General features: G+C 38.7%; 1 protein-coding gene across 1 annotated transcript in view; it reads left to right on the plus strand.

The window, feature by feature from the left end:
• The window catches only part of PPM1L (protein phosphatase, Mg2+/Mn2+ dependent, 1L), a 241047-nt gene that overhangs the window by 29709 nt on the left and 198835 nt on the right, over window positions 1-12503 (plus strand). The window lies entirely within an intron of this gene.

A 12503-nucleotide genomic window follows, 5' to 3' on the forward strand; every position in this document is an offset into this window, starting at 1 on the left:
GGCAGAAGCGGTTAGGGGCAATCAGGCAGGCAGGCAGGCGGGCAGTTGGGAGCCAGCAGTCCTGGATTGTGAGAGGGATGTCCGACTGCCCGTTCCGGGATCGGGCCTAAATGGGCAGTCAGACATCCATCAAAGGGTCCCAGATTGGATAGGGTGCAGGCTGGGCTGAGGGACACCCCCCCCCCCCGATGAATTTCATGCACCGGGTCTCTAGTTATAATACACTGCCATTATAACAAAATTTCATTAGCCCTTGAAATTAAATTAGTGGGGATTAGCTCTTAAGAAGTCTTCAGGATAAAAAAAGGAAACTGATCATTCTTTTGCTTTCTGTTTGTACCTGGCAAAAACTCTGTTGGATCCTTGTTTAAAAATATGATTGAAGAATTGCAGGCCTAGCCAGACTTCTGGGGAATTGTGAGGCCACTAGAATAGCCACCTGAGTACATGGAATGGAGAAGGAAGTTTGGGTTGGAAAGAGTTGTTTTTCTAATCCAGCTTTTAGAGGAGAGGAAATGGAGAAATAGCAGTAAAAGTTTCATTCTTTTCAGACTCCATGGTCATCCTTGGGGTGTGGGAGTGTATTAGGGTAGGCAAAGGGGTCCTTTCCTTTTCGACAGTATGAGGGATTTAGATTCACTCAAAAGTAATTTACAGTAGAACCAAATATGCTTGTACCAGTACCTGCCAGGTCCTGGGTTGTAGACAGATATTTATAAGGAACACATGGTCTGGCCCTTCCTTGAAATGCAAGAACATTCTATCTCATTGTAAGATAAAGTGTATGTAAAGGGTTTAGCGCAGTGCCTGGCATTATAAAGCTTTATTAAGAGTGAGCTGTGGTCATCGTTGTCATCATATCATCATCATTACTCTTATACTCTGTGTCTTAGTTTAATTAAGGAACTAATAAAGTCTTCAGTTATATTTTAACAACTCAATTTCCCTTTTATTTATTTTATTTTTTACTTTTTATGGACATACACACATTCAAAAAGTGCATGTCATAATTCTATAGCTTGGTGAATTTTTGCAAACTGAACACACGCTTGCAGTTAACATCTAACTCCAGCAACAGTGCTACCAGTAACCCGGAGGCTCCATTCATGTTGCCTTCTGGCTATTATCCTTTCATTTCTGGAAAGAAAAAAAAATTTTTTTTTTGACCTTAGAAACATTTTGTGACATTTGAACCTAATCATGGCTTTATGTATACTTTTAATAGCTATGGCTGACAGTTATAGCCTTAGCGATGGCCTTATTATATGTTCTTATTTTCTTTTGCTTTACAAAGCACATCTGGTAAGGGATTTCAGTCCTGCAGGTTTTTACATCTGGATATGGATAGGCTAAGTGATCGTATAGATCTTTCTCGACAAATAGGTGATGTGTTTCTTGCTTTTATTTGCTCATAGATAGAAGTCCATTGAAACCAAAAAGCTGTCCAATTGTGTTAAAAGAAAAGGAAAATGGCTTGGCTGTACCGCCCCCTTAGATATCCTGTCTAAAAGCATTCCACATTCAAAAGAGTTCAAGCACATGAAAGAAATCCTCTGGTGGAGGCAGGCCACACAATGCTGGGTGCACTTGCAGGCCCTTGTCTCCTACCATCCAGTGAGATGCTTAGGCCAAAGGACTGGCAATTTCTGGAAGTAATGGACTGCAGAGTGTTTACCCTGCTTTTGTCTGGACATAGTTAGAAAACCAATGGAAATTTTTTTCAGAAAGCAACTTCCCAAGGAGAAGAATAAAAAATTGGAGGTTGAGTTTGAGGCTTTTTATATCTTCTTTGTGAAATCAAAGTACAGAACACAGTAACTCCGAAACCACCAGGAAATTAGCCTTGCCTTGTGTATCTTGTTGAACTTCCTGGGCCTCGCTAATGGCTCTGCTAAAATATTGTGCATGCATGTCAGAATGCCATTACTTATTTTTGGCCGCTGTTTTTATTTCTCGAGATTTACTTTTTTTTATATTGAGGTAGAATTCACATAACATAAAAATTTACTTGCTTAACGTATACAGTTCAGTGGTTTTTAGTATATTCATAAAGCTGTAAAAACATCACCCACTATCTAACTCGAGGGCATTTTCTTCACCCCAAGGAGAAACCGCCTGCCCAGTAGCAGTCATTCTCCATTTGATTTGTTTCGTTTTGCCAAACAGATGTTGTCATTGTTATCTTTATTTCATAGAATTGTTTCTTCTGGACGGTGTCATGACAGTTGTATGCCCTTTTACATAGAGTTTTGCCCCATCTCATGTCTGTTCTGAAGTTGATTTGGGAGTGCATTTTTCCACACTACCACCAACACCATGTTGACTGAAACTGTTATAGAACATACAACAACAGTACATTAGTCACAATCACTTATAAAAAAAATTTCAGTGCAGCTGGTGGGAATGCCGACTGGTGCAGCCACTGTGGAAAACAGTATGGCGTTTCCTCAAAAAATTAAAAATGGAACTTCCATTTGACCTGGTAATCCCACTTCTAGGAATATATCCCAAGAAAACAGAAAGGATATATGCACCCCTATGTTCATAGCAGCACACTTTACAATAACTAAGATTTGGAAACAGCCTAAGTGCCCATCAGCAGATGAGTGGATTAGAAAACTGTGGTACATCTACACAATGGAATACTATACTGCTGTAAAAAAGAAGGAATTCTTACCATTTGCAACAGCATGGATGGACCTGGAGAACATTGGGCTATGCAAAATAATCCAGTCAGAGAAAGATAAATATCACATGATCTCACTCATTTGTGGAATATAATGAACAACATAAACTGCTGAACAAAAATAGAACCAGAGTCATAGAAGCATCGAACAGACTGTCCTACCTATGAGGGATGGCGGGGGGTGAAGGAGTAAGAGATCAACCAAAGGACTTGTATGCATGCATAGTATGTGCATAACCAATGGACACAGACAGTAGAGGGTGAGGGGATGTGCTGGGGGGTGGGGGCGGCTGGGGAGAGGTCAATGGGGGAAAAAGGAGACTCATGTAATACTTTAAACAGTAAAGAATTTAAATTAAAAAAATTTTCAGTGCATATGAGTAACAGTATAGTTCCCACAAAACTAACTGTGGCAAGGCGTTCTGATTACCTGCCAAAGTTGGCCTGTGTTTTAAAAGTTCAGTTGATTGAGAAATCAAGTCTTGATTGCAGAAAAGCTAGGTTTTGAAGAAAAAATGCATAAAATGTATTTGTAATTACCCTTAGTTGATTTCTGAAGGACTGGGATTGTTTCTAAATGAATGAGATTACCCTACTTAAAAAACTTTAGATTAAAAAACTTTTTTTTGAATCTGTATTTTTATTATTTAAAAAATAATGTACGCTTATTGAAAAAAATTAAATATGTAGAAGGGTTATGAAGATTTATAATAGTTGTTAAACAAAAAAAGACTTGTCATCTCACTTCTCACTTCATAGAGTTTATATGAGAAGTACTTTTGTCTAATAATATAATCTGCTTAATTTGTATATAATTTTACAATATATGATGGAAGTATTCACTTATTGAATTGCATTACTCCATAATTTAACATTGTTTAAAATTTCTGTAAGGTTTAAAATTCTTTTTCTTTCAAAGTAGTGACTGTTAAAAACAAAACAAAACACCTCCTAGTAATCTTTCTTAAAAATTACTTTGGCCTGTTCATGGTCCAGTGGAATTTCTGAGCCACCGTGGAAATGTACATACTTCCAGAGGTGGTCTGTTTATCATCCAAGAAGTCCACACACATCCGGTACTCTTAAAGGGGCCTCCTCCCTCAGAGCAGCTTCTATCCAAAGACTTCAGGGCCACATGACTTGCAAATTCTCATCTGCATCTTTTTTTATCTTTATTGTTGAGAGTATTACAAAAGTCCTCCCTTTTTTCCCCTCTTGAAACCCACCCCCGCCCAAAATCTGGTTTCCACCCTGACCCAGGCCTTCACAATCCTATCATCTGTGTTCTTGGGCAAATTCTATATATATAAAAGGCTAAGCAACCATCTGACCATTCGACTGGCCGGTAGGTATGACGCGCACTGACCACCAGGGGGCAGATGCTCAATGCAGGAGCTGCTGAGCTGCGATGACTTGGCAGTGGTGGTTCTCGGGTGACACACCCTGGAACCAGAGAGGAAGGAGCCCGATCCCCGCAGACCAGGCCGAGGTACCCCATCTGCCAGAGGGACCCCGCTCATTCTGCAGATGCCCTTTGAACCGTTCAGCCGACCTGGGAGGGACTGCAGGAGGTTGGCTCCAGGGCATGTCCAGCCCATCTCGCCCAGTCATGCCCCACCAGCCACCATCTAATGAACTTCCTTTCAATGTGCATGAATCCGTGTACCGGGTCTCTATTATGCATATAAGTTCTTTGGTTAATCTCCTTCCCCTCCTTTCCCTCTGAGATTTGTCAGTCTGTTCCATGTTTCCATGCCTCTGGTCCTATTTTATTCATCAGTTCATTAGATTCCACATATTTAATCTTTTAGTAATTTTCAGGAAGAGTATGCATTTATCTCATGTACTAGGTATAGAAATTAAATACTGGAGGCATCAAAATTCTGTGGTTGACTGGATTTACTAGAAAAAACTCCCCTTCTCTGGGACTAAATATTTCTCTCTTTTCACTGCTGAATCATAGAGTTCTGTGTTGTCTCCTGGAGTTTCCCAGAGGCTTTTTGTAATTATATAGAGATGCTTGACTTCAGAATTGTGTTCCTGGGAATCAGGTATTGGACCAAAGAAAGATCTTGCAGGTAGAAGAGATGTCTCTAGCAGTAAGGTTTTTGAAATACCAAAAAAGGGATTTGGAACAGAATCCTAAATTTATTTTAGGTCAGGTGTATCTAGGAAGACTATAAGTGAACTACTACTTAAAATAAACAAGTTAGAATCAGTTATTGCCTGAGCAACTACCTAATAATGAATTTAGCATCTTTGTGCAATAATGTTTTTATTCTAGAGTAACTTATAGCAAATTAATTTTAGAATACTTAATATATATTTCTACAGCTTCACTGTATTTTTAATACTATTCTTATCTACCATACTGTTTCATTCATATAATATCGAAGTTGTGTGGTTATTAGACTATGATAATATTGATAATGGACTGGAAAAAGTTTTAGAAAGCCAAGCAAACTGTGTTTTTTTTTACTACATGAATAGTTAATCAGGAATAAGAGTATTTTACAGAAATTCTGGAGCTTTAATGGATATTAGATAGCACCTCACTGTTGAAAGAGAAAATGGAAAACAAAATGCCACAGTGTAAAATGAGGTCAGGTTACACATACTCTGTTTTCTCAGCAAAACAGAGAAGAATTTGTTGTCTCTGAAGCTTACCTTGTGTGTTCAACATCCACAAAAATTAAATAGTATTTTTAAAAATTGTTTTTGTCCCCCCCCCCCCCCCCCTATGCTCTCTCATCCAAAGGCAAATTCATTATCTTGTGTAATCACCTTGCCAAACATTGATTTATCTTAACCAATCCTTATTATGTTCCTACTATGTCAGGAGCACTGAATTTTGGATAAACACTGAATTTTGGATAAATCAGTGGTGAGTTAGGTTAATTGAATGGAGAATACTTCTTTTATATGTCCAGATAAACTTTCCTTAAGGGAAGAATTGGAAGGTTGAAGAAAAGGTGTGTGCTGATCAACAAACTAGGAGTGGAAAGACAAAAGTGAAGATTGTTTGGGGAAGAGTACTTTTGCAAGAAACCACTCTAACCAGTCTATCTGGCTCTGTGGTTGTTCTGAGGGTGACTGGGAAACTTTCTAAGCTTTTGACAAAACCTGCAAGCTGTTTCTCCTATTTGAAGAGTAGGGTTGGGTAATATGTTTTGTTTCATCCAGTTTATTTTTTCTTTATCTCATCCAACAGGCATTTATAAAGTGTTTGCTCACTCACTCTCTGTTAACCAGTGTGCTAAGTATTTAAAACCAGGAGTTAAATCATCAGAATTATGCTTGAGGGTCTATATATCCACATTTTTTTAAAGGAAAGAATTTTAAAAGTTTACTTCCTGGAATATTTTGAATGTTCTATATAATTTTAAGCTTTGTATAAGAAATAGTAAATGATTATTTTATTTACTTAAAGAGAAAAAAAATTCTATACTTAAAAGAAATATTGGTGATTTGTAGTACCATAAGTCTGTGAAAGTAAAAGGAAAGATATATTATTATTTTTTATATCATTCTTTTTATAACTTAAAAATGCCCAAACTAAAAAATTCAAACAGTGTAAAAATAGCTCAATAAAAATAAATCCCCTTTTACTCCAGAGCTCTAAACTCCCTTTCCAGAAACAACTATCATTATTAGCTTTCTGTTGTATCTTTTGAGTAATATTTTAAGCTTGTACAAATATATCTGTGTTACTCTAGGCCCCTTTTTATACAAATAGGAGTATATTATGTCAACTCTTCTGCTCCTTGTACTTTTTCAGATCTATTGCATTCTTGTTTACTGGTTGCTCAGTATTCCACAGTATGGGTGAACCATTCATTATTTAACTATTCCTTGCTGATGGACATTTAAGTCTTACCCAGGTTTTTACTCTAATAGGTAGTGCTACACTGTTTTGTTTTGTTTTAAATATGTCTTTTCCATGTGTATATTTTTAAGGATAAATTCCTAGAAGTGGAATTTCTGGGTTAAAGAGAATATAGTTCAGATTTTGATAGATATTTTCAGAAGGAGCTTCGTGGGATTTGACTAATTTATATTTTCATTAGTGCTAGGTGAGAGTTCCTAAATCCTCACATTCTTACCAGAACATTACATGTGTTTAAAAACTTTTTGACCTTTGCCTGTTGGATAGGTGAAAATGGTATCTCATTTTAATTTTCATTTCTTTAACTAAAGTTGAACATTTCTTATGAATTAAAAGCCATTTGTTAGTATTTATATTTTGTGAACTTCTGGTTTGTGTCCTTTACCATATTCCCATTGGATTATTGGTCTTTTTCTGATTAAGATGTAAGAGTTCTTCTTTCTCTCAATAAAAAAATTTGCCCTTTGTCATATGTGCTGCCAATATATTTTGAAGTTTGTTGTTTGTGTTATGACTTACGGCATTTTTTTCTTTGCAGATTAAAAAATTCTTATGCTATCAAATTTAGCTCTTTTCTTTTATAGTTTTGGGATTTTGTGTTTCACTTAGGAAGCTCTTTCACATTTAGAGGTGATAAGGTTATTGTTTTCTTTTAGTATTTTTGTGAATTTATTATTTTTGTCTTTGATCAATCAGAATTTGAACTCTTGTTTGGCCAGTAGAGAGAGCTTCAGAAGGTCTTTGATTTGTAAACCTCTCACTAGTTCGCAGTGTTTTTATCTGCGTGTCCAGCTTGATTGGTGCTGCTCTGTTTTCTGGTCACACTCACTGGTGTTATCAGGCTAAGGTCATGATGACAGTCACTGTAGTCAGTATCTACTAGACTCCCAGTTGTCATGAGACCATTTTTTAAAGAGAGCGATAATGCGAAGATGTAGGTCTACACACTAAAGGAGTGGAAAGAGCACAGGCTTAGCGTCAATCAGATGTGAAGTCCCGTCACTTCTGCTGTTGAGCTACTTATTAGACTCCTCCCAGCTTTCATCTGCAAATAGTAAATAGGAATAATACTTTGCAGAGTTTTGTAAAGAATTAATGAAATACTGAATCTGAAGAACCTGGAGCATAATTAGCATTTAATGCATTTCTTAATAAATTCATTCCCCCTTTCTTCCTAGCTTATCATTTAGTCTTCTTGAATGATTTTTTTCAAAGCTCTAGTTTCATTTATGCATGCATTCAAAATCCATTCATCAAGCACATCTTTGTGTACTTTGTGTCAGGCACTATTCCAGGGGTTGGCATTAGAGCAGTGATCAAGGCAGGCAAGGTCCTAGTTCTTATGAAATTTGCATGCTAGTGCATAGGTAGAAAGACAAAAAATAAGGCAAACTAGAAAATGTGGCGATTGGCCATGTGATAAAAAATTTAAACAAGGAGAAATAGAAATAGAGTATTGGAAGTGCTTCTTTAGATTGGCTGGACGGGAACGGCCTCTTGGATATAGTGACATTTTACTGAGACCTGAACAACAAGAAGGAGCCAGCTGTATTAAGATTTGGAGGAATAACATTCCAGGTAGAGGGACCAGCCAGGCAACAGTGGCAATCAAAACTTGTTATACTTCAGGGAGAGGAGAATGGAGCTTTTCAGATAAGGACCAGATCTTGAGGGACCTCACAGGCTAGCATCTGGAGTTTGGTGGGAGGGGAATTTGGAGTTTCTCATAGGCCTAAGATCTTTGGGTGTGTGTTAATTTTCATGGCTGAACGATTATGATAAAGTCAACTCTCAGCATGCTCCGGATAACATACATAATATTATCCTTTGGGGAGAATGAGAATGAGAGTCTTATCTTAATATAGTGAAGTTGGTGGATTAAAAATAAAAGTGAGGCCTAATACGCATAACTAATTTTTCTGTGAGCTAATGAGAGGTGATTAAAATAATATGCTCATATAATTAACTTTTAATTATTTTTCTTAGTGCCATTTAGTTTATGATAATTCTTGGGATATTGTGAAAAGTTATGACCACTTAGTTAACAAATTTGTACTGAATATCACTCATATTTGATGGTAGTTTAGGATTAAGACAAAGTCTATTATTTATTTATTATTATTTTTTATGTGTGGTGTTTTTTTTTTAAATTTCAGAGAGGAAGGGAGAGGGAGAGAGAGATAGAAACATCAATGATGAGAGAGAATCATCGGTTGGCTGCCTCCTGCACGCCCCCTACTGGGGATCGAGCCCACAGCCCGGGCATGTGCCCTTGACCAGAATCATCGGTCTGCCTCCTGCACGCCCCCTACTGGGGATCGAGCCCACAGCCCGGGCATGTGCCCTTGACCAGAATCAAAACTGGGACCCTTCAGTCCTCAGGCTGACGCTCTATCAATTGAGCCAAACCAGGGCACAAAAGTCTGCTTTTAAAAATAAACTTTTTAGAATAGTTTTAGATTTGCAGAAAAGTAGCAAACAGAGTACAGAGTTCCTATATACTCCACACCCAGTTTCCTCTATTATTAGCATCTTACATTAGTATGGTACATTTGTGGAAACTGAGGAACCAAGTCGTGATATGTTGTTATTAACTAAAGTTTCTACTTGCAAGGCAATTTTGATGCTACTAATTACCAGGAGTTAGTGTAGACCTCACAGGTTGAGGTCTCAGTGCTCTACAAGGCTCTTCTCATTTCAGATACCTGCCACCCAAGCTTTGGGGTTCTTAGACCTCCTGTGTTTCTGACCAACTAGGTACAAATCCAGGGGTTTCCAGTACCCCCTTAGGTTCAATGATTTGCTGGAATGACTCAGAACCTAGCAAAGCGCTATACTTAAGGTTACAGTTTTACATAAAGGATACAAATCAGGACTAACTAGCAAATGAAGAAACGCATAGAGTGAGGTCTGGAGGGTTCCACTGGGAAGCTTTATTGACCTCAGGACACATCACCCCCTTGGCACATTGATATATGATTACCAGCCAGGAAAGCTCATTGTGGAATGTACCTCAATTTGAGTTTGTCAGATGTTCTTCTCATGATTAAATTGGGGTTATGAAGAATACCACAGAGGTAAGTGCCACTCTTATCCCATCATATCAAGGATACATAACGCTCATGACTTATGACTATTGAGGTCCTTAATCATCTGTCTGAGATCCTGTTTATCAGCTTTCTCCACCCTCTTTCTTTCATGTTGTACTCTTTGGAAAAAAGTTACCATGTGCAGCACATACTTAAGGAGCAGGGAATTATTCTTTATCACACCTCCAGCATGGAGTAAGATAAAGGTATTTTTGGGAGAAAGAGAAAAAATTTGAAATTTATAAGTCATTAAGAATTTGTTAACTTTTTCAAATATTAGAAAAATGAAATTTTAAAGCTGGATGGGACCATTCTTTGTTTTGTTAATCCTCACCTGAGGATTTTTTTCATTGATTTTTTTTTTTTTTTTTTAGAGAAGTGAAGCGAGGGGAAGACACACTGAGAGAGAAACATCTATGTGAAAGAGACACATCCCTTGGTTGCCTCCCGCACGCACCTCGGCTGGGCCAGGGATCGAGCCTGCAACTGAAGTGTGTACCCTTGACCAGAATTGAACCCGAGACCCTTATAATCCCAGGGCCGATGCTCTAACCACTGAGCAACCGGCTAGGGCAGTGATGGCGAACCTTTTGAGCTCGGCGTGTCAGCATTTTGAAAAACCCTAACTTAATTCTGGTGCCGTGTCACATATAGAAATTTTTTGATATTTGCAACCATAGTAAAACAAAGACTTATATTTTTGATATTTATTTTATATATTTAAATGCCATTTAACAAAGAAAAATCAACCAAAAAAATGAGTTCCCGTGTCACCTCTGACACACGTGTCATAGGTTCGCCATCACTGGCGCTAGGGCATGACCATTCTTTTGTAAGCAAATTTGGAGGAGCCATAAAGTTAGAGGCCAGTAGAGTCCACTGAAGGGGAGAGGGGCTGCAATAATTCAAGTGCTGCATTTACATGGTTGTCTCAAGTTGTTATCTGTGGGATGTGAGGTGACCTGTGATAACCCTGATGAATAAAATGCCTTCAGTCTCCTCTGACTACTACCCAAGGCCTCTGATTTGCTTTGTGATAGGAGATATGGTGAGAGCCGCTTCTTTCCATGTATAAAGCGATGTGCACATTATTTAATGTCAGCTTGGTAAAGTGGTGTGCATGTTAACTTCCATGAAATTTAATTCTTCCATGGGTTGACTTTTAGAAATTGAATTTTGGAGATTTTGTTATTGTTGTTTTTATCTGGGCAGATTCAACTTCTGGCTTATGGGAGCATTGTTTAAGATATCATATATGTTCAGGTTTTGTGGTTTGGGATGACAAATTACATACTTGTGGAACTACTTAGAGGAAAAAATAACCACTATGTTAAATCTGATAGTTGGTGAGTGGGTAAACGTGCATTCTGAGTTGGCTGAAGGATTTGAGAACCATACTGTAACTGGTGTCCTCATGTAAATAGCTCTCCTGATAAAATGATAGCTTCCAGCCAAGTGGAAATAATGAAATTTTAAGTCACAATATGTTCTGAAAACCATTTGGACTGGGGAGGGGGATGTTGTTCACCGTGTAGTTTTATTTGCATCTTTTAAATTATTATTCCTTCAAGTGCTCCAAGCAGCAAGCATCATTTCTAACTTCTAAAAACACTTAGCCCCTCTTGTCTTCATTGTAAACCTTGTGGTTCTTAATGGGCTGAGTAATCCAAACAAAACCCTCTGAGAGCAAGAGCACTGTCTGCACTGTATGGGAAGAAGAAACTCAGGGAGGGACTGTGAAACATCTGATTCGAGGCAGTGGCTGAGCTAGGAGATTGGCCTTGGTTGTCTCGACTGGTTCCATCTCTACTTGAAGAAGAAAAGCTGCTGCGTCTGCTTTAGCTGGTGAACCTCACCCACCTTTCAGGGAACAACACTGTGGACTGGACAATTGGAAAGTACCACCTGGAAAGCAGACTTTGTCATGTATTGCCATACCTTTTCTCCTTCAAAACCCATCAATAAGTATTTTTTCCAACTTAAAAAATTGTTTTTTAAATCCTTACCTGAGGACATGCTTAGAGAGAGGAGGGAGAGAGGGAGAGGGAGAGAGAGGGAGAGAGAGAGAGGAACATCAATTAGCTGCCTTCTGTAGCTCTCCAACTGGGGATCAAATCTGCAAACCAGGCATGTGCCCTGACTGGAAATTGAACGGGCACCCTTTTGGTGCATGGGATGATGCTCAGCCAACCGAGCCACTCAGGCCAGGGCCAACTTTTCTTCTTCTTCTTTTTTTAAATTTAGAATTAGCCCGCTGGACTCAGTTTAGATGATCCCAATTTTGTTGGCAACATCCAAAGTATAGTCAGGAGCCAGTCGAACCTATGCCTTCTTCTCTATATCAGGCCTGAGCAGGGTGTGACCTCGGCCACGTCAATGTCATAGAGCTTCTTTACCACCCGTTTGGTCTGGTGCTTGTTGTCCTTGACATCCACAGTGAACACAAGTGTAATGTTGTCTTCTGTCTCCTTCACGGCTGACTTGGTGGTCGGGGAACTTGATGATGGCGTTGTGGGCAAGCTGGTTTCTCCTGGGGTCGCTCTTCTGAGGATATTGAGGCTGCCTTCAGAGCTGCAGTCTCTGTCATTGTGGGAAGGTGGGTGAGGCACAGATTATCTGTTTTGTGTGGCTGTGGACGTCTTTCAGCAGTGCTTTCTTTGCCTTTAAAGCCTTTGCTTTGGGTTGGGCTTTGGAAAGGGCAGGGGCTTTTTTTCTTTGCTTTTGGTACCATCTTTGTGAAAAGGCCCAACCAACTAACTAACTAACTAACTTCCTTCCTTCCTTCCTTCCTTCCTTCCTTCCTTCCTTCCTTCCTTCCTTCCTTCCTTCCTTCCTTCTCTTT

The sequence above is a fragment of the Myotis brandtii genome, unplaced genomic scaffold (assembly GCF_000412655.1).
Source record: "Myotis brandtii unplaced genomic scaffold, ASM41265v1 scaffold186, whole genome shotgun sequence".
Lineage (NCBI taxonomy): Eukaryota > Metazoa > Chordata > Mammalia > Chiroptera > Vespertilionidae > Myotis > Myotis brandtii.